Below are 18,692 nucleotides of genomic sequence, written 5' to 3'. Positions count from 1 at the left end.
ATTGTGGTCTCCGGGATTAATGTAGTTCCAATGCCTTAAACCAAATCAGGGGATAATTTCCTTGAGGGCTTTAACTGATTAAAAAGTACTGATTTTAATGAACTTATTTACAAAACAGAAACACAGACTTAAAAAACCAAAGGGGAAAGTTTGGAGGGGAGGGATAATTAGGAGTTTGGGATTATCATATACACACTAGTATATATAAAATAGATAATCAACAAGGACCTACTGTATAGCACAGGGAACTCAGTATTCTATAATAACCTATATGGGAAAAGAATCTGAAAAAGAATATATGTAATGAAATCACTTTGCTGTACACCTGAAACTAACACAACATTGTAAATCAACTATACTCCAATACAAAATAAAATAATTTTTAAAGTACTAATTTTAAAAACTAGTAATTTTAAACTGCCACACACAAAACCAGTGGTGGACAAAACAGTCTCCTTTCCTTCTGAAGTTTATACAATTCATTGTTATCATTAATCAGTCTTTTTACGAAGAGTTCTGAGACCATTATTCCACCACTGATTAAGACTGGGGTGGCAGGTATTGGAGATAATATTCATTTAGCCTCTGAGTTTTCTGGACAGACTTGGTGACCTTGCCAGCTCCAGCTGCCTTCTTTTCCACCACTTTAATGACACAGCAACTGTCTGTCTCATGCCATGAACAGTAAAACAACCCAGAGGAGGATAGAGAAACTCTCAACACATGTGGGCTTGCTAGGAACCGTATCAACAATAGCAGCATCACCAGATCAAAAATTTGGTGCCAGGACTTCCCTGGTGGCACAGTGGTTAAGAATCCACCTGCCAGTGCAGGGGACATGGGTTCAATCCCTGGTCCGGGAAGATCCCACATGCCACAGAGCAACTAAGCCTGTATGCCACAACTTGAGCCCATACACTGCAACTACTGAAGCCTGCACACCTAGAGCCCGTGCTCTGCAACAAGAGAAGCCACCACAATGAGAAGCCTGTGCACTGCAGTAAAGAGTAGCCCCCACTCGCTGCAACTAGAGAAAGACTGCACGCAGCAACGAAGCCCCAGTGCAGCCAAAAATTTAAAAAATAACAAATATAAAATAAAGACAAACTTGGGCCCATCTTCCAGCTTTTTCCCAGAATAATGATCAGTCTTCAGCTCAGCAAACTTGCAAGCAATGTGAGCTGTGTGACAGTCCAGCACAGGTTCATATCTAGCACTGATTTGGCCTGGATGGTTCAAGATAATCACTTGAGGTATGAAGCCAGCTGCTTCCATCAGTGGGTCAATTTTTCTGTCACCAGCCACATGGCCACAACAAACATCTTTGACAGACATGTTCTTGACATTGAAGCCCACACTGTCCCCAGAAAGGCCTTCACAAAAGCTTCATGGTACATTTCAACAGACTTTACTTCAGTTGTAACATTGACTGGAGCAAAGGTGACCACCACGATAGGTTTGAAAACGGTCTCCACTCAACCCACAGGGACAGTACCAATACCACCAATTCTGTAGATGTCCTGGAGGGGCAGACTCAAAGACTAGTCAGTTGGATGAGTTGGTGGCAGGATGCAATCCAGAGCAGCATGGTTCCACTGGCATTGCCATCTTTTGGGTGAATTTCCATCCCTTGAACCAAGGCATGTTAGCACTTGGCTCCAGCATGTTGTCACCATTCCAGCCAGAAATTGGCACCAATGCTCCTGTGTTGGGATTGTAGCCAATTTTCTTAATGTAAGTGCTGACTTCCTTAACAATTTACTCATACCTCTTCTGGCTGTAGGGTGGCTCAGTGGAATCCATTTAACAGCAACACTTAGTTGTTTCACACCAGGAGTGTAAGCCAGAAGGGCATGCTCATGGGTCTGCCCATTCTTGGAGATACCTGCTTCAAATCCACCAGCATCAGCAGCAACAATGAGGACATCACGGTCAGACTGGAATGTACCTGGAAGTATGTTTTTGATAAAGTCTCTGTGTCCTGAGGCATCAGTAATAGTCACGTAGTACTTACGGTCTCGAATTCCCACAGGGAGATATCGATGGTGGTACCACACTCATATTCAGCTTTCAGTTTGTCCAAGACCCAGGCAATCCTCTTCAGAGACTTTTTCTGTCCAGGTGGGATTGCTTCCACCCATCCTGAAAAAAAGTGTCCACAAACACTAGCAGGTATCTGAAATTTCCTGTAGCTCAAGGCATTTGTGTCCAGTCGTTGGTGGCACAGATTCCTTTGTGTTGGGCCCCCATCTGGGAAGGTCCAACAGCAGTCTTTGGGTTGTTTTTAGCACGAATCATGCAATTCTGAGTGACTCGCTGTATGGTCTTCTCTAGGTTAGGCCCCATTATATATATTTGAATCCATTGTAAGGTGGCATCTCTCCTGTAATGGGTACTAATATGAATGTGCTGCAGCACAGGGTCCAAGATCACCTCAGGAATCAAAACAATTGTGCACTACTTTTCCAGCCAGGCAAGGTGCAATCCAAGTGAAACCCCACTCCTCGACCCTCTCTTTGTCCTTTTCTGAATATACTGGATGGTATTTTGACAAGTCAGTCTGTGGGAGAAGTGATCCTCTTGCCTCAGAGGATATTGCCTTAGGTTAGGTGTCCCAGCGTCCCTTTTTAAGGGGATGTCTATTGGCCATTGTGTTTTTGGCCTTCCCTGGGGTGCTGTTAGCACACACTCTGGTCTTACCTTTTCATAGACCTGGGATGGGGGGGGAGGGGGAGGAGAGCTCTGTCTCCTGGGGTTTTCATGAGCACCATCTGTAGGGTTAAAGATTGTTCTCGTGGAACTCTGATGTCAAGCTGTTCTGAAGAAAAACTTAAGGGTGAAAGCTCATTGTTTCTCCCCCAGTAGGGACTTACCTCTCTTCCAGTTACTCCCCTTTCGGGAATCCAGTGCCAAAAAAGTGGCATTTTGTTTTACATCTTCATTCTTCTGTTGCTGTTCCCTGTTGAACACTTTAAAAACAACATCTACCCATTGAGAAGGATTCATTCCAAATGCACCATCTAATCTTCACAACTTCCTCCCAATATCTGAGACACTTTGCCCAAAATAGATCAAATTTATCCTTCTAATATTTTCAGGGGCCTCAGGATCTACATTAGTATAATGTCTGTAGGCTTGATACATCTTTTCCAAAAATTCAGAGGGATTTGTTTTTTTGCTGAATTTCTTGAATTTGGTTTGAACTATTTTGCTTTGGTTCCCCTTTTCAAAGCCCTGCCCAGATGCACTAATAAGTAGTATTATAAATAAGGGCATTCCTCCCTCATCGGGGTCCCATTTTAGTTCAGCTGTGGGTGATACCAAGTGGGCTCCAGTTATAGAGGACCCTCCTTATGAAGGAGGGTTGCAATCTTTCCAGTTAAAGAAGTCTGAGAAACACAGCTGACTGATCATTTGCATTTAGTCCCCACATGAGATAAAGGTGTAAGGGAAATTGCCCTGCCCTGGGAGGGGCCCAAACTGGGTGCCCTGTCAGGTCTTAGATGGCGGTACTAGACCAAATCCCTGTGCCCCAGGAACTGACACAGGATTTTCTAATTGATCCCTATAAGGAGGGGCAGTTCTGAGCCCCAGTGTCAGGAATTGGGGTTGGATAGGAAGGGAAAGTAGTGGAAGGGGTGGATATATTGGCATAACAGCTGGAGGAGTTAAAGTTTTTTATCTTCCCCCCAGAATTAGACTTTTTAAATTGAAGTATAATAGATTTTTTAAAATTGTATTTATTTATTTATTTGGCTGCTTTGGGTCTTCGTTGCTGCACACAGGCTTTTCTCTAGTTGTGGAGAGCAGGGGCAACTCTTCATGGTGGTGTATGGGCTTCTCATTGCGGTGGCTTCTCTTGTTGCAGAGCACAGGGTCTAGTCACACAGGCTTCAGTAGTTGTGGCTCGTGGGCTCTAGAGTGCAGGCTCAGTAGTTGTGGCGCACAGGCTTAGCTGCTCTGTGGCATGTGGGATCTTCCCAGACCAGGGCTTGAACCCATGTTCCCTGCATTGGCAGGTGAATTCTTAACCACTGCACCACCAGGGAAGTCTGAAATATAGTTGATTTACAGTGTTTTGTTACTTTCAGGTGTATAGCAAAGTGATTCAGTTATACTGTATATACATATATATATATTCTTTTTCAGATTCTTTTCTCTTATAGGTTATCAGAAAATATTGAGTATACTTCCCTGTGCTATACGGTAGGACCTTGTTGTTTATCTATTTTGTATATAGTAGTGTGTATATGTTAATCCCAAACTCCTAATTTATCCCTCCCCCTCCTTTCCCTTTTGGTGACCATAAGTTTGTTTTCTATGTCTTTGGGTCTATTTCTGTTTTGAATATAAGTTCATTTGTATCATTTCTTCTTGGATTCCACATATAAGTGATATCATATGATATTTGTCTTTCTCTGTCTGACTTACTTCACTTAGTATGATAATCTCTAGGTCCATCCATGGTGCTGCAAATGGTGCTGCAATCCCACTCCTTGGCATATATCTGGACAAAACTCTAATTCGAAAAGATACATGCACCCCAATGTTCACTGCAGCACTATTTACAATAGCCAAGACATGGAAGCAACCTAAGCGTCCATTGACAGGTGAATGGATAAAGATGTGTTTTTTATACATACATATATATACACACACACACACACACACACACACACACACACACACACACACACAGTAGAATATTACTCAGCCATTAAAAAAGAATGGAGGAGTTAAGATTTGAAGCAACATATTCTCACTCTCATTCTCTTCCTTTTCTTATTTTGCTTGATATAATAGCACAAATGCTTGCTCATAAAGGATTTCATCATTCTTCCCTGCTTCTTCACAGAATAGCCATAAATAGTAATTGATCATCTCTAACCTTTAAAGGATGACTTTTTGCCTTGGCATCAACCAAACAGGGAGAATTCGGGGCTGAGGGTTTTGGCGATTTTAGGAACCAAGTGGAATCTTTTTCTCTTCTCCCTAGGAATGTCCCACAGACACGCCATTCCCCCCCCCATTACTTTTCTCCATTTGGCATCAGTAAAAGTTTTAAATATCACAAAATTGATTTGACTGTAAATGAAGAAACAATACCAAACAAAATGAAGTGAAAAACTCAGAGGACAAACAGTAAATCCTAAATAAACCCTCAAGTTTGGTCTTGGAGTTTTACATATACAATGACACAGGAGACCATAAATGATGTAATTAACACAGCAAGGGTAGCAGTGCATGGTGCACAGGGTCCCAAGATAACCCTGACTAAACTCCCTGTGGAGATCCGGACAGGTACAGTGGCCACACATTTTTACAGTAAAATATTATCTTCTTCTCACTCATGGGTTCATGGCTGTAATCAGATCACTTATCCACAACCTACCTCAGAGGACTTTCTTTAAGGGATATTTAAAACATTCCCCATTTTTAAAGACAGAAATTCAAGACAAAACACAAATGGCACATATAAATGCTAGCATCCAAAGAAGCAAACAAACCAGTTCACAAATTGAGTAAAAGTCCAACAAGTCTTTCCTCTCTCTAACAGGGTACCCTAAGCAAAGGTATTTTAGCTTAATGCTCATTACCTGGGAGGCAGGGTTCCCAAAGATGGGCCATTATGTATAATTTAAGCTTATAGGCAACATACCTTTAGTGATTAACTTATAATACAATACAAAGGTTCTTTCCCCTTACATCTGCAGATGGACTGTGTGTCTGCATTTGAGTTTGAAGGAGAAATTTTCTGATCACCTTTTAGGATCACAAGTGTGAGCCCTGTCACTTAGAGCCAGACAGGGAGCAGACAATCCACTTCACCCCCGCTCCCCACCACCAGCACCTGTACAGCTCCCTATTTTTGAAGAGTATCAGGACCCCATTCCCGCAAACTTTTTCAGTGGCCCAGAAGAAGTGACCTGACTTCTACTGAGCCAGGTGGGAAAGGAGGATGCCTTCTCTATGCTTACAGGGTACAAAAGCCAAAGTCTGCCTGGTCCAACAGACACTAAGCAAAACACCTGTGATTTGCTAAGAATCTTAGGTCACTTTCTGGCTCCAGCTCTTGTCATCAAATATTCAACTCGAGGAAAATGGAACTCTGCCTACAATGGATAAGTAGTACATGGTCTGGACATGGGTCACTCACCTTTCTGTTTGGAGCCCATGCAATACTAGTGGCTGACTCCTGAGCTGTGTTGGCAGATGGAAAGGCATGGAGTTCAAATGGGCTTGAACTTGATCCACTGTTTTAGATTTTGTCTTGAAATGAGGAAATTTTTGTAACCAAACTTCATTCAGTTTAGACATTTCTTCCAGTCTTAGTTGGTACTAGCTATTAGTTATAAAATAGGTAAATATTGGGCCTCATATAAATTCTGTAGGCCTCAGTAAGGCCAACTGGTCAAGACATACCTGCTTTAGTACTATTCACAATAGCCAAGATATGGAAACAACCTAAATATCCATCAACAGATGAATGGATAAAGAATATGTTTTATACACACACACACACACACACACACACACACACACACACACACAATGGAATATTACTCAGCCATAAAAAAGAATGAAATAATGCCATTTGCAGCAACATGGATGGACCTAGAGATTATCATACTAAGTGAAGTAAGTCAGGCAGAAAAACAAATATCACATGATATCACTTATATGTAGAATCTAAAATGTAACACAAATGAACTTATCTACGAAACAGAAACAGACTCACAGACATAGAGAACAGACTGTGGTTGCCAAGGGAGAGAAGCAGCATGGGAGGGCTGGATTGGGAGTTTGGGATTAGCAGATGCAAACTAGTATATACAGAATGGTTAAACAACAAGGTCCTACAGTATAGCACAAGGAACTACATTCATTACCCTGTGATAAACCATAATGGAAAAGAGTATATATATATATCTGAATCACGTTTTTGTACAGCAGAAATTAACACAACATTGTAAATCAACTATACAATAAAATACACTTTAAAAAAAAAATGCCCATTAGTGCCCACATTGGCTGAAGGTCACTGCTTTGGAAGTTCTCCCTACTCTTGCAGGAAGTATGGCAGGAGAATGGGCTGGTGGTGCTTATCTTGCTTCTATAAATTGTTTCATAATGGAGTGTTCTTGTGATGATGTGGGGCACATTGCTGATACCAATGTTACTGAAACGTTGTCCCCAGAGCATGTAAATACGGACAGACAGAAGTAGGTCTCGTGCTATGAGGCCCCCTTGGGCAAATGTCTTTAGGAGCTTCCTTATCACATGTCACTTGGTGGCTACCTGTCTTCTGTACAGGAACTGGTTCTTCACAGAAGAGTTACTTGACTAATGATGGAAGAAGTTTCCCCTGCTTTCAGAAATTTTCTATCAAGTTGACTTCATTGTAACCAGAGACATTTCTCCTTCAGTTTCCAGTGTTATTGCTGTATCTGCTATAAAGTCACATCTGCCAGCTTCCAGTCGTAATTCCTGAGGACTAGTGGGAACTGAGCCCCAGAAACAGCATGCAGTACAAGACAGCTGCCATCAACATCCTGCCTCTAGGGACTGCCCAGGATTCCCTGAAGTGAGAGGACCCAATTAAAGTGTCATCGTCCCCTCCGGAAAACAGCCAGAGTCCTGCGTGTGCATGGTTGCCAGCCTCCATCCCATTATTTGTTTTTCTGCCTTTAAATGTTGTTTCCAAAGAACTTACAGCAGTCCCTGCCATGCATTGTTTTTCATTCTTTTTAGATTAATGCAGTGAACTGCTCAAGTTAGATGAGCCAAATTAATCTCAATGAATGCAACCCATAACACCGTAAAAGCAGATAAGTGACTTTAACTCTGCTTGCCAAAGAATCTTTTTGGCATGGGAGACGCCTAATTTTTCCTTCCTGACATTTGACAGGAAGAGTGAAAGTGACAGTCGTGATCTTGATTCTCTTAAAGCAGACTTTTTATGAGCATCGAGTATGTGTCAGGGCATTTAGAAAATTTGTTGTTGTTTTTAAAGAGAAAGGATAAGATATCCATCAAGTTCGGCACTGCATTGAATTTGCTTTATTTGAGAAGGAAGTAGCTGCATCACAAAAGTCCTAACAAAGATATTAATGGGACTCTGTCAGAATGAATAATAATATTCATTGGGCATCCAACATAAATGTCCTTATCTAAAATGGTATGTTGAAGCAAAGATGACAAAAGAACTGTTGGCTGTCCATTTTTTTTCTGCTAACTGTAGAAACAATGAACGTGATGCTTTACCTCACAAAGGAGTACTGGTGATTGTAAGGAGGGGGCCCCTTCCCTCCTCCAACAGACAGTTTTACCAGCTGCCAATAACAGCCAGCCTGCTGCTAAAATGTCACCATAAGGGACACAACTGAGGTTACAGTATCCACAGAGGACATGGACATTTAGGAAAACATGAGTCAAAGCAGAGGAAGTAGGCAAAGAAAAAAGAACTGATGAAAAGAAAGTAAATAAGGAAAAGATCTATTCTATAAAAACTCTAGACTTTTTTCAACCTGGAAAATTAGAACCGGCAGCATCTCTTCCCTGCTTACATGGTTCCTTTTTCTAGTCAGTAACCACGAGGATGCCTTTGCCATGGGAAGAATATTGTGATTTAATGACCCAAAGCCCTTTGTTAAATACCATTTCCCATAAAGAGAGAGACTCAAGGTTCTGTGGCCCAGGAGCCATTGAGATGTGCGTTTATGAGGAGGTCCATCCAAACTACGTCAAACACAGGAAATTCTCACCGTGGTTTACAAAGGCAAGTTTTACCCTCACCTGACACAGTGCTTGTTAACCTTGGCTGCAACTTAGAACCATGCAGGTTGCTTTTAAAACCTAAGTCCAGTATCCTCAGAATCCCTGGAGCTGGTTCCCAGATGTCAGTGTTTCTTAAAGCTCAGTGAAGGTTCAGATCCACTGGCCTGAAACAGCATGGTGTACAGATGGGCAAGTCATGTAGGGCACCTGGGTCAGTTATTTGGGAACCTCCCTAGAGCAATTCACATGGGAGAAAATTTTATTAAATTGTAATAATAATAATGTGTATATGTGCATGGTACTACTTTATATTATAAAGTGTTTTTATGTCCTTGTGAGAGTGCCCCCTGGGAAAATGCTTCACATCTTGTAAAACTACACAAATGTTAGATGTAATCAGCCTGGGACTTCCCTGGCAGTCCAGTGCGTAAGACTCTGTCATTCCACTGCAGGGGCCAAGGGTTTGATCCCTGATTGGGGAATTAAGATCCCTCATGCCGCATGGCCAAAAAAAAAAAAAGAAGAAGAAGTAATCAGCCTGTGTGATCACTGAGGAAATGAGCAGAATGAGAGGCCTGGGACTCGGTCAGTTCCCACCAAACAAGTGGCTGGCAGACCTTTCACCAAAATTGGGTCCCTGACTTTCCTGTGTCCTCTCTACAACAACTTGGGAGTCAGAATTATCTTTGAAGATCTCCCTAAAAGATTGATATATTTGGTTTCCTGTATTATGAACTGTGATTTAGCCTCACGTACAAACATGTATTAAAAATTGCTCTAAGTTGCCTTAGAAGTATGTTGCTCTAGTATCTCCATGATAAGATCACAAGTGAAACAAACTCAATTTTAGCTCCTCTGAACTTTTCAAAGTTTGTTATTGTTGTTGTAATATTTGCAATTGTATTTTTTTCACTTGTCCTGCACGTGCAGCAAGTATCAGAGGTTTAGGGAAACCTACTGAGAGGAAGAATGGAAAGTGGAGAAAACTTTATCTATTAACTTAGTTTCTTTGGATGCAAATTGGGATAGGTGAAGACTGTTCTTCTCCTGGCTGAATGCTTTAGAAGAACCTAGAGAAGCTGCTGTGGAGCTGTAGGGTCTCTAGTGGGGGTGAAGCTGACTTACTGATCATTGAGTCCCCCTCTCAGGCCTCATCAGGGCCCTTCTCCCTCAAGACTTGAAGGTAATAACCGCATGACAGTTATTGGAACCCCCCCAACTGTCAGACGTTTTACCCACAGTCTCTCATTTAATCTTCAACCACCCTGTGAGTCAGTTGGTTATCATCTCTACAGATGAGGAAATTGCAACTCAGAGATTATGTGACATCTCCAAGTCAAATATCCAGTGAATGGCCAAGCTGGGTGAGAACTGAAGGTCGTGCCCCTCTGGACTCCTAGTCGCACATTCTGGGCAGGGCCCCAGCTTCCTAACTGTTCTGGTAGAGAGCCCTCTCTTCAGCTGTGGGGAAACAGGAGCCCCCTTCCCCAGGGCACATCTGTCGATGTGGTTTATACAACTTTTCTGGGAGGCAGTTTCTCCCAAGTCTGCAGAAGAAAAGGTGGGTGTCATGTCCCTTAAATTCACCACTTCTCACCTCTTCTCCCATCACCTGAGATGGGAAGGGAGTGGAAAGAAGACTGGTTTGCCAGAGCCAGGCCTGATGAGAACTGGATGGGAGTGAGTGTGAGAGGAAGGGCTGGCCTTGGGTGTGGGATCACTTAACACCAGACTGGGGAGCTCTGGTTGATGTCACTTGTATTTACAACCAAGTGAAACTGCTCTATTGGCAGGGCTAACTTAGCTTCCCATCCAGAGCAAGAGGACCAAGTATGTATTTGAGGGGTCAGGTGCTAATAGTGGTGAATAGAAAGTAAGGATGAAAACATCTGCCCTTCACTCCACGTTACAAGTCTAAATAGTTATGTTACCCTCTTGGTCAACTCCATAGTTATTGTTTTAACCTGAGCAAGGGTCTTAAGCCTGACTAGTAGATACTGATTAGACTTGCAAATAGATTTAGGCAGTAAAACCGTAGGAGACTTAAAAAAATCCTGAGTTTCCAGAATATCAAAGAAGTCATACCAGCTAAAACTGCTGAACCAACTTCTTTAAAAATAAGCATTGATTCAAAATGAATAGAATAGTGAACTCTTGCATCTTTTTAAGGACGTTGTCTCAATTTTCTCTCCATCTAATGAGTGGGAAGGAGCATTGCACAAGACAGGTAGTCACTCTTGGACTCTGTGCCTCTTCATGGATGGGAGGCCTATGAAGAATGTCTGTGGATTAGTCATTTCTTCTATTTATGTGGTAAGTTAGGTTGACCTAATTATCAAACACAGAAGGTCAACGATCATGCCAACTTTGAGACATTGTCTAGTGACCTTTCTATTTCACCATCAGTCAGAAAAGTGCCTGAGCTTTTTAGGATCTTGGTGCTTCCAGGCATGGAGATCCCACCATTTCTTATTTGATCATCTCTGTGTTTAATTATTGGTCTGGCCACAGTGAGGGGGCGTGATTACTCTTTGTTACCTCCTGAACTGTTTGTTTGTTGATTCTACATTGAGCCAGGGGTGTTTCCTAGTCTCACTGAAATTAGAAAGACATTCAGAGAACCCACTGACTGAATAAATAAAAATTAGGGGAAAATCATTATGGGTCAATCATCCAGTTGGATTTTAAGAGGACATGAAAGAAAAGGAGTAACTGATTTTTAAAACTTAAAAATAAACTGTATTATAAAAGTAATATTTGTTTATTATTTAAGTTTAGAAAAAAAAGAAAAACACTTCATGATCCCACCTTGTAGAGTTACTAAGACTGTTAACATCTTCTAGAACTTCTGTGCCTATGCATGTGTATGTTTCTATAGGATTATACTGTACATGCTGTTTCATAGTCTTTTTCCGTTGGTAATATATCCTTCAGTGTCTTAAAGTTTAGGGGGTTTGGTTTTTCAGTTGGAAACAGGCTATAATGGACATCTTTATAGCTAAACCTGTGTGGACATAATTATTCTTAAGTAAATTACTGAAAAGGAAATGACTGGATCAAAGGATATGGAATACCTAATTGCCCCTCAGAAAGACTGTACCAAGTTACATGTGTTCAAAATCTCCTCTATTTGAGACAAGAGTAGCTGGGCTCTCCCTGAGAGGTGTGCACAGGCTTCCTCCTCCACTTACCAGTAATTCCTCCCCTGCTTCCAACTGAGGATATCGCTGTTTTTCTTTCCTTTAACAAGTTCCTGAGGGGTCAATGCTCACCCTTCCCTTATTTCCCTTTCCTGTCTCCACTCCTAGAACTGGATTTATCACCCCAGTGAGCCAAGCAAGGACCCTTAATACCATCTTGGAATTCCCAGGATCTCAGAGAGGAGCTAATGCCCTGGGTAAAATTATTAGGCCATTATGTGGAAAGCAGGAAGGAATGCAAAAGCACATATGACTCTAGCTTGTGGGTATTGGATGGGTCCAAGTATCTTCATCAGGACCAGTCCACAGCCCTGGGAAGAGTGGGCTGTAACATGGCAAGGGAGGAAGGAGGCTGACTCCACGTGGCCTGCCTGGTAGGAGGTGGTGATTCAGCTGGCAGGATGGGAATGGTATTAACATTTACACCATAGCTGTGTCTGTCTCCAGTAAACCATTTCTGTGAGGGCAAGAGAGGGCTGGTGTTGTCACAGCCCTACTGCTGAGGACACTGTCCATGTTCCTTATACCAGGGGCTGCACAACTCAATCCTCTCAGGGAGTAATGTCAGGAAGAGCTGTCTTTCCTCTGAAAAAGAGTATGATTCATTGACTCAGGTAAAGAAAGGTATTTAATCCTACCTGCCTCCTTGAAAGCAAAGTAAAAGTGAACCAACTATTCTTAGTCTCATTTCTGGTGTAATCATCTCTCCTCACTCCATCTTTCCTATCTGTGTTGCCTGCAAAGAATATTTAGGTCTGTATTTCCAGGTATATATGGTCCTACAGTGTATGTGCTTTTATAATAAGGCACACCACCTCTCACAGGGAAGGAAGGAAAGCGGGGAGGTAGGAAGGGAAGGAGGTCCCCTGGAGGATTTTCTGAGTGGCAGATTTGAAACTTAACTGTGAGTCTTGAGTTCCACTTTAATTTACTTAAATACTGGAAGGAATTTATTCCCTTCCATTTATCCAGAACAAGAGGGACATAATAAATAATTGTTTACTAAAGACTTAAATTCAGGAGTTAGGAGAACACTTGAAGGAGTGTTTCCCAGATACCTGTGGAGGGGATGGAGGGAGGGGATGGAAGGAAGGACGAAGGGAGAAGAGAAGGAGGGAGAAATGAGCTATGGCCTGAAAGCATCTCCTAAACCACAGGGAGGGCCCAAGCCTGGAATCACTGCAGAGTGGTGACCCTGGCTGCTCTCCCAGCAGGGGCACAATGCTTGCTCTGGGGGCTCAGGCATGGCCTGACAGCATGGCAAGTGATTTGGGCTACGTCCCAGGAGCTGACAGTCTCCTAAACGGTGCTGAGAAGCTGATAAAAGCTAAAGAGACTTGATGAGCACTTCTTAGGCCCATTCACTGTCATTGCCAGTGGAGCCCATGATCTTAATTGTGGAGCCCAGAAAACTGGGATCTAAATGCTGCCAAGTGACACCACTGGAAGTGTCTGCCATTCTAAGCAGCTCTGTCCCCTGGTGCAGGAGGTAAAGAGTGAAGCTCTCAGGAAAAGTTTCCAGATTTTAAGTTATATTTTTCTCAATAAAATGTAAAAAAGCAAAGGTCCGATATACATATAAACTCTCCTTTCTTCTTTCTGCCCCATGTGTGTGCAGTCCCCTAGGCTGTAAGTTAACACATGATGAATTAATCATATTACATTTAATCAAAACTCATTATCAAACTACTAGTAATTGTCCAGCCAGTACTTTGTTACCTGCTGTGTTAAGCAGGACTTCCTATTATCTATCCTAAAAACCCCTTTCTTCAAGCTCTAAGAGGCTGCATGGTGGTCAAAAGTTTTGAAATTTGATAGGAAGATTCTCGATCATTCCTTGCCTACTTCATTAGACATCAGCTTTAGTCTTCTGTGAACTCCCAGGGGCAGGTTTCACAGGTGGCATGGGAAGGCCTCTAAGAGGCACACATGAGAAGAGAATGGAATGAGCATATTGATGATTTTGTTTTTCCTTCTATTCATTTGACCTTATTCTTTCCTCTGGTCTGGCTTCGCCTCCGCATCCTGCTGACCAGCATAGTGCTCGGCAGGTGACAGGCAGAACCTCCAGAAGGCTCATTTGGTAAGTGAATGAAATGAACATACTGGAGCATCTTCTTTTTTTTTTTCTGTCTTTCAATTTCCTTGGTTATTCTATTTGCCTTTCTCTTGGTTGACTCCAAGTACCATAGTGACATTCTTGTAAAGGTCTGAAACCATTTGAGAGGCCCACAGGGCAAATCACACATTTATGTACCCTATGCTTCTAGATGTTAATGATCAGATTAAAACTTGAATAAATGGAGGGAAGACTTGTTCCTGGTGAAAAGACTACATTTCATAAAATTGCCTGTTATTTCTAAATTGTACCTAAAAGTCCAGGGCCGTTCCATCATAATCCCTCCAGAGCTGAGGGAAGGCAGTGAACAGAAAAGGCATGAGGGTATAATTCTGTAAAAATTGTTCTCAAATTCATCCAGAATAATAAGATAGAGGAAATCTCAAAAGAAATTCTAAAGATAATAAGTAAATGGGGAAAGATTTATCTTTCCAAACTCTAAACCATAAACACTGCTTAAAGAATGAACAAAGCCCATGTGGTACTAGCACACGAATAAGTAGATCTAAAAAAACAATAGAACAAGTACAGAAAGATGCTTTTACAAGTAGTCAGTTTTAAAATTTCAAGATATTTGAAACACAGGAATCCATAACTCCATACAATAATACATATAAATAAGTGGGAGAGAAGGGAGAACAATGGCTTTCAATGGAATGTTGGCTGCCCAGCTGACAAATATGGAAGGGGTGCTAGAGTTGGAAAATCATTGTTCTGCAGCCATCATGGTACAGACAAGAATCATCAGTGGATACTAAATCAAGGGAGAGGGAGGGACAGATTTTGATGGTAAGCAGGATATTTGCATGGTAACATGGAATGGACCTGGAGATTATCATACTAAGCGAAGTTAGTCATACAGAGAAAGACAAACATCGTATCACTTATATGTGGAATCTAAAGTATGACCCAAATGAACTTACCTATGAAACAGAAACAGACTCATAGACATAGAGAACAGACTTGTGGTTGCTGGGAGGGCAGGGAGACGAATTGGGAGTTAGGGGTTAGCAGATGCAAACTATTATATATAGAATGGATAACAACAAGGTCCTACTGTATAGCACAGGGGACTGTATTCCATATCCTGTGACAAATCATAATGGAAAAAAAATAAAGTGTCTTCCCATGGATTTCTTACTAGTTAAAAGGGGAAAACACTAACTATACAGTAATTACCAGGTGATCAAAATTAATAGCACCAATATGGGACAGATGAATATCATGAAACCAGATATAATACTTTGAGACAAAATATCACTTCTATCATATCCCAGCTGGAATGTATAATCTGAATTTAGTCATTAAGGAATGTCAGGCAATTCCCCCCAAAGAAAAAGGGAATGAACGCTTTCAAAAAATGTCAAATGAATAAAAAAAAAGGACTGGGTATAGATACCAGATTAAAAGAGATTAAAGAGACATGACAACCAAATGTAATACCTGATCCTAAACTAGATCCTGTATTGGAGGTAGGGAGGGATGCTAGGAAGTACATTATTGCTAAAATTGGAACATGGACTTTATATATATTTTTTATTGAAGTATTGTTGATTTACAATGTTGTTAGTTTCAGGTGTACAGCAAAGTGATTCAATTATACATATCTATATATCTATATATATGTATATTCTTTTCCAGATTCTTCTCCCCATAGGTTATTACAAAATATTGAGTATAGTTCCCTATGCTATACAGTAGGTCCTTGTTGGTTGTCTATTTTATATACAGTAGTATGTATATGTTATCCCAAACTCCTAATTTATCCCTCCTCTGGGACATGAATTTTAGATTAAAGTATTGTATCAATGTTAAATTTACTTAAATTGACAACCCTACTGTGGTTATGTAAGAGAAATTCTTATTTCTAGAACATGCACACTGAAGTATCCAGGGGAAAAGAGTCACAGGGAGTGCAACTTACTCTCAAAAGTTCAGGAAAAGACTCAGGAGAAAATATTTATATAAAATAGGTAGATAGATAATAAAGCAAATGGGTGTAAAATGTTAGCAATAGGTGAATCTAGGTAAAAGGTACATGGATGTTCTTTGAACTATTATTGCAACTTCTCTGTAACTTTGAAATTATTTCCAAATAAAAAAGTGGTTTTTTGTTGTGTTTGTTTTAAGAATACACACAGTTGGGACTTCCCTGGTGGCACAGTGGTTAAGAATCTGCCTGCCAATGCAGGGGACATGACTTCGATCCCTGGTCGAGGAAGATCCCACATGCCACAGAGCAACTAAGCCTGTGCGCCACAACTGCTGAGCCTGTGCTCTAGAGCCCACGAGCCACAACTACTGAGCCTGCACGCCACAACTACTGAAGCCCATGTGCCTAGAGCCCATGCTCCACAACAAGAGAAGCCACCACAGTGAGAAGCCTGTGCACTGCAATGAAGAGTAGCCCCCACTCAGTGCAACTAGAGAAAGCCCATGTGAAGCAACGAAGACCCAATGTAGCCAAAAATAAAAATAAAATAAATTTATTAAAAAAAATATATGTCCACAATTTAAAAATACTAAAAGAAAAGAAAAACGAATACACACAGTTATGGTCTCATTTATATAAAGTTCAAGAATAGGCAAAACTGGGACTTCTCTGGTGGTCCAGTGGTTAAGAATCTGGTTAAGAATCTGCAGGGGATGTGCGTTTGATCCCTGGTCAGGGAATTAAGATCCCACATTCTGCGGGGCAACTAAGCCCGCGCACCGCAACTACTGAGCCTGCAAGCTCTAGAGCCTGCGTGCCACAACTAGAGAGCCCATGTGCTGCAACTACTGAGCCTGTGCGCTTTGGCACAGAACGAAAGATCCCTCATGCCGCAACAAAGATCCTGCATGCCACAACCAAGACCTGACACAGCCAAGTAAATAATTAAGAAAATAAAATAAAATAAAAAAGGTAGACAAAACTACTATAGAGGTACTGAGTGGGTGGGGCTCACAGGAGTCAGGTGTGGTATTGGAGACATTTTTATACCTGGATCTCAGTAATGGCTATGTGACTGTATGTTTATATGTAAACATTTATTGAGTTGTTTGCTTAAAATTTGTGTACATATACATACTATGCCTCAATTATAAATTTAATTTAAAAAATTTTTTATTAATTGTGGTTGAGAGAAAGTCATGTATGAAAGTGTAGGAATAGAAAATGAGGAATGCAATGAAATTGCATTTGTAATGAAATGGGACCAAGAAAAACTACTTCAAAATTGGCCTCAGAACTTTCACAAATGAAACAAGCTATTCTAAATCACCATAGGACTACACACAACAGAATGATACAGTCGCTGTGCAAGAAATGCTAAGTCGGAGGAGGATTGGCAGAGAGGTTGATTAGGAAAGATCTCCAGGAAACTTGAGGTGAGGCTTGAAAGGAAATATAGGAGTTGGAGAGGAAGAGGATTACAGAGCCTACTTACTAATTTCCCTTCTTCAACCATTTATGTAAGCTTTTAGGTTGGTGAGGCTTTCATTTGAGACTGGCTTGGTCTTTTTTTCAATGCACAAGTATAGAACTGAAGAAAGTCATATCTGTAAGATAAGAAATAAACGAGCATATATTATCTCTCTGAGGAGAAGTATTAAAAATAAAACTATGATGATAGATTCTCGAGACATGGGGCTGCAAGAGAAGGTTGGCACTTAGCAAGTCTACATACTTACTTAAACCCACATTTATAGAGGAGCCTCTCCCATGTCCTGGACAAAAATGTTATTCTTGGGAGACTAAGATGTGTCCCTCAAAGCCCCAAAGAGCTTACACACTCATAGGAATACATAACAAAGAGTCATAAAAATGGCAAGTTGGGACCTCTCGTCCGCAAAGTAAAATGAGATCACAATTTTTTGCACCCCCTCTGCTCCAGAACATAACAGTGATGGACAAGATATGTAAATAGACATAGCCAGGCTCCACAACAAGTAAACCAGAAAAGGAAAACTATGTAAAGCAGAGAACAAACTGAAGCGCAAGCCTCTTAAGACATGGGTGAGAAAAAAAATTGTGGCAGTGGAGTTAAAGGGGCCAAAATGCTTGATTAAAGAGGGGAGACCAAAGCCAGAGGAAGGGCTACACCATCCCAATATCCTCACCAAATGAAGACAAGGGGAAAAAAAAAAAAACTTTTGTCTATGTCACTTACTGGCCTAAGCACACACACACACACACACACACACACACACACACACACACACACACAATGGAATATTACTCAGCCATAAAAAATTATATTTTCAGCAATGTGGTTGGACATAGAAAATATTATGCTTAGTGAAATAAGTCAGAGAAAGACAAATACTGTATGATATTTATATGGTCGAATCTAAAAAATAATACAAATGAATGTATATGCAAAACAGAAACAGATTTACAGTTATAGAAAACAAACCAGTGGTTACCAGAGGGGAGAGGGTAGTGTGGAGGGGCAATTTAGGGGTATGGGATTAAGAGATAAAAACTACTAGGTATAAAATAGATAAGCTATTTTATTTATTTTTAATATATAAATAGATATAGCCATTATCTTATAATAACATTTAATGGATTATAATCTGTAAAAATACTGAAACACTAGGCTATACACCTG

The 18,692-nt window shown here is 41.0% G+C and overlaps 1 pseudogene; it reads right to left on the bottom strand.

The window, feature by feature from the left end:
- Positions 1-540: 540 nt before the first annotated feature.
- The window catches only part of LOC116753184, an 80,947-nt pseudogene continuing 62,795 nt past the window's right edge, over positions 541-18,692 (bottom strand).

Source organism: Phocoena sinus, chromosome 4 (genome assembly GCF_008692025.1).
Source record: "Phocoena sinus isolate mPhoSin1 chromosome 4, mPhoSin1.pri, whole genome shotgun sequence".
Lineage (NCBI taxonomy): Eukaryota > Metazoa > Chordata > Mammalia > Artiodactyla > Phocoenidae > Phocoena > Phocoena sinus.
Note: the sequence above shows the minus strand (reverse complement) of the source record. Positions and strands in the feature narration are given on the sequence as shown.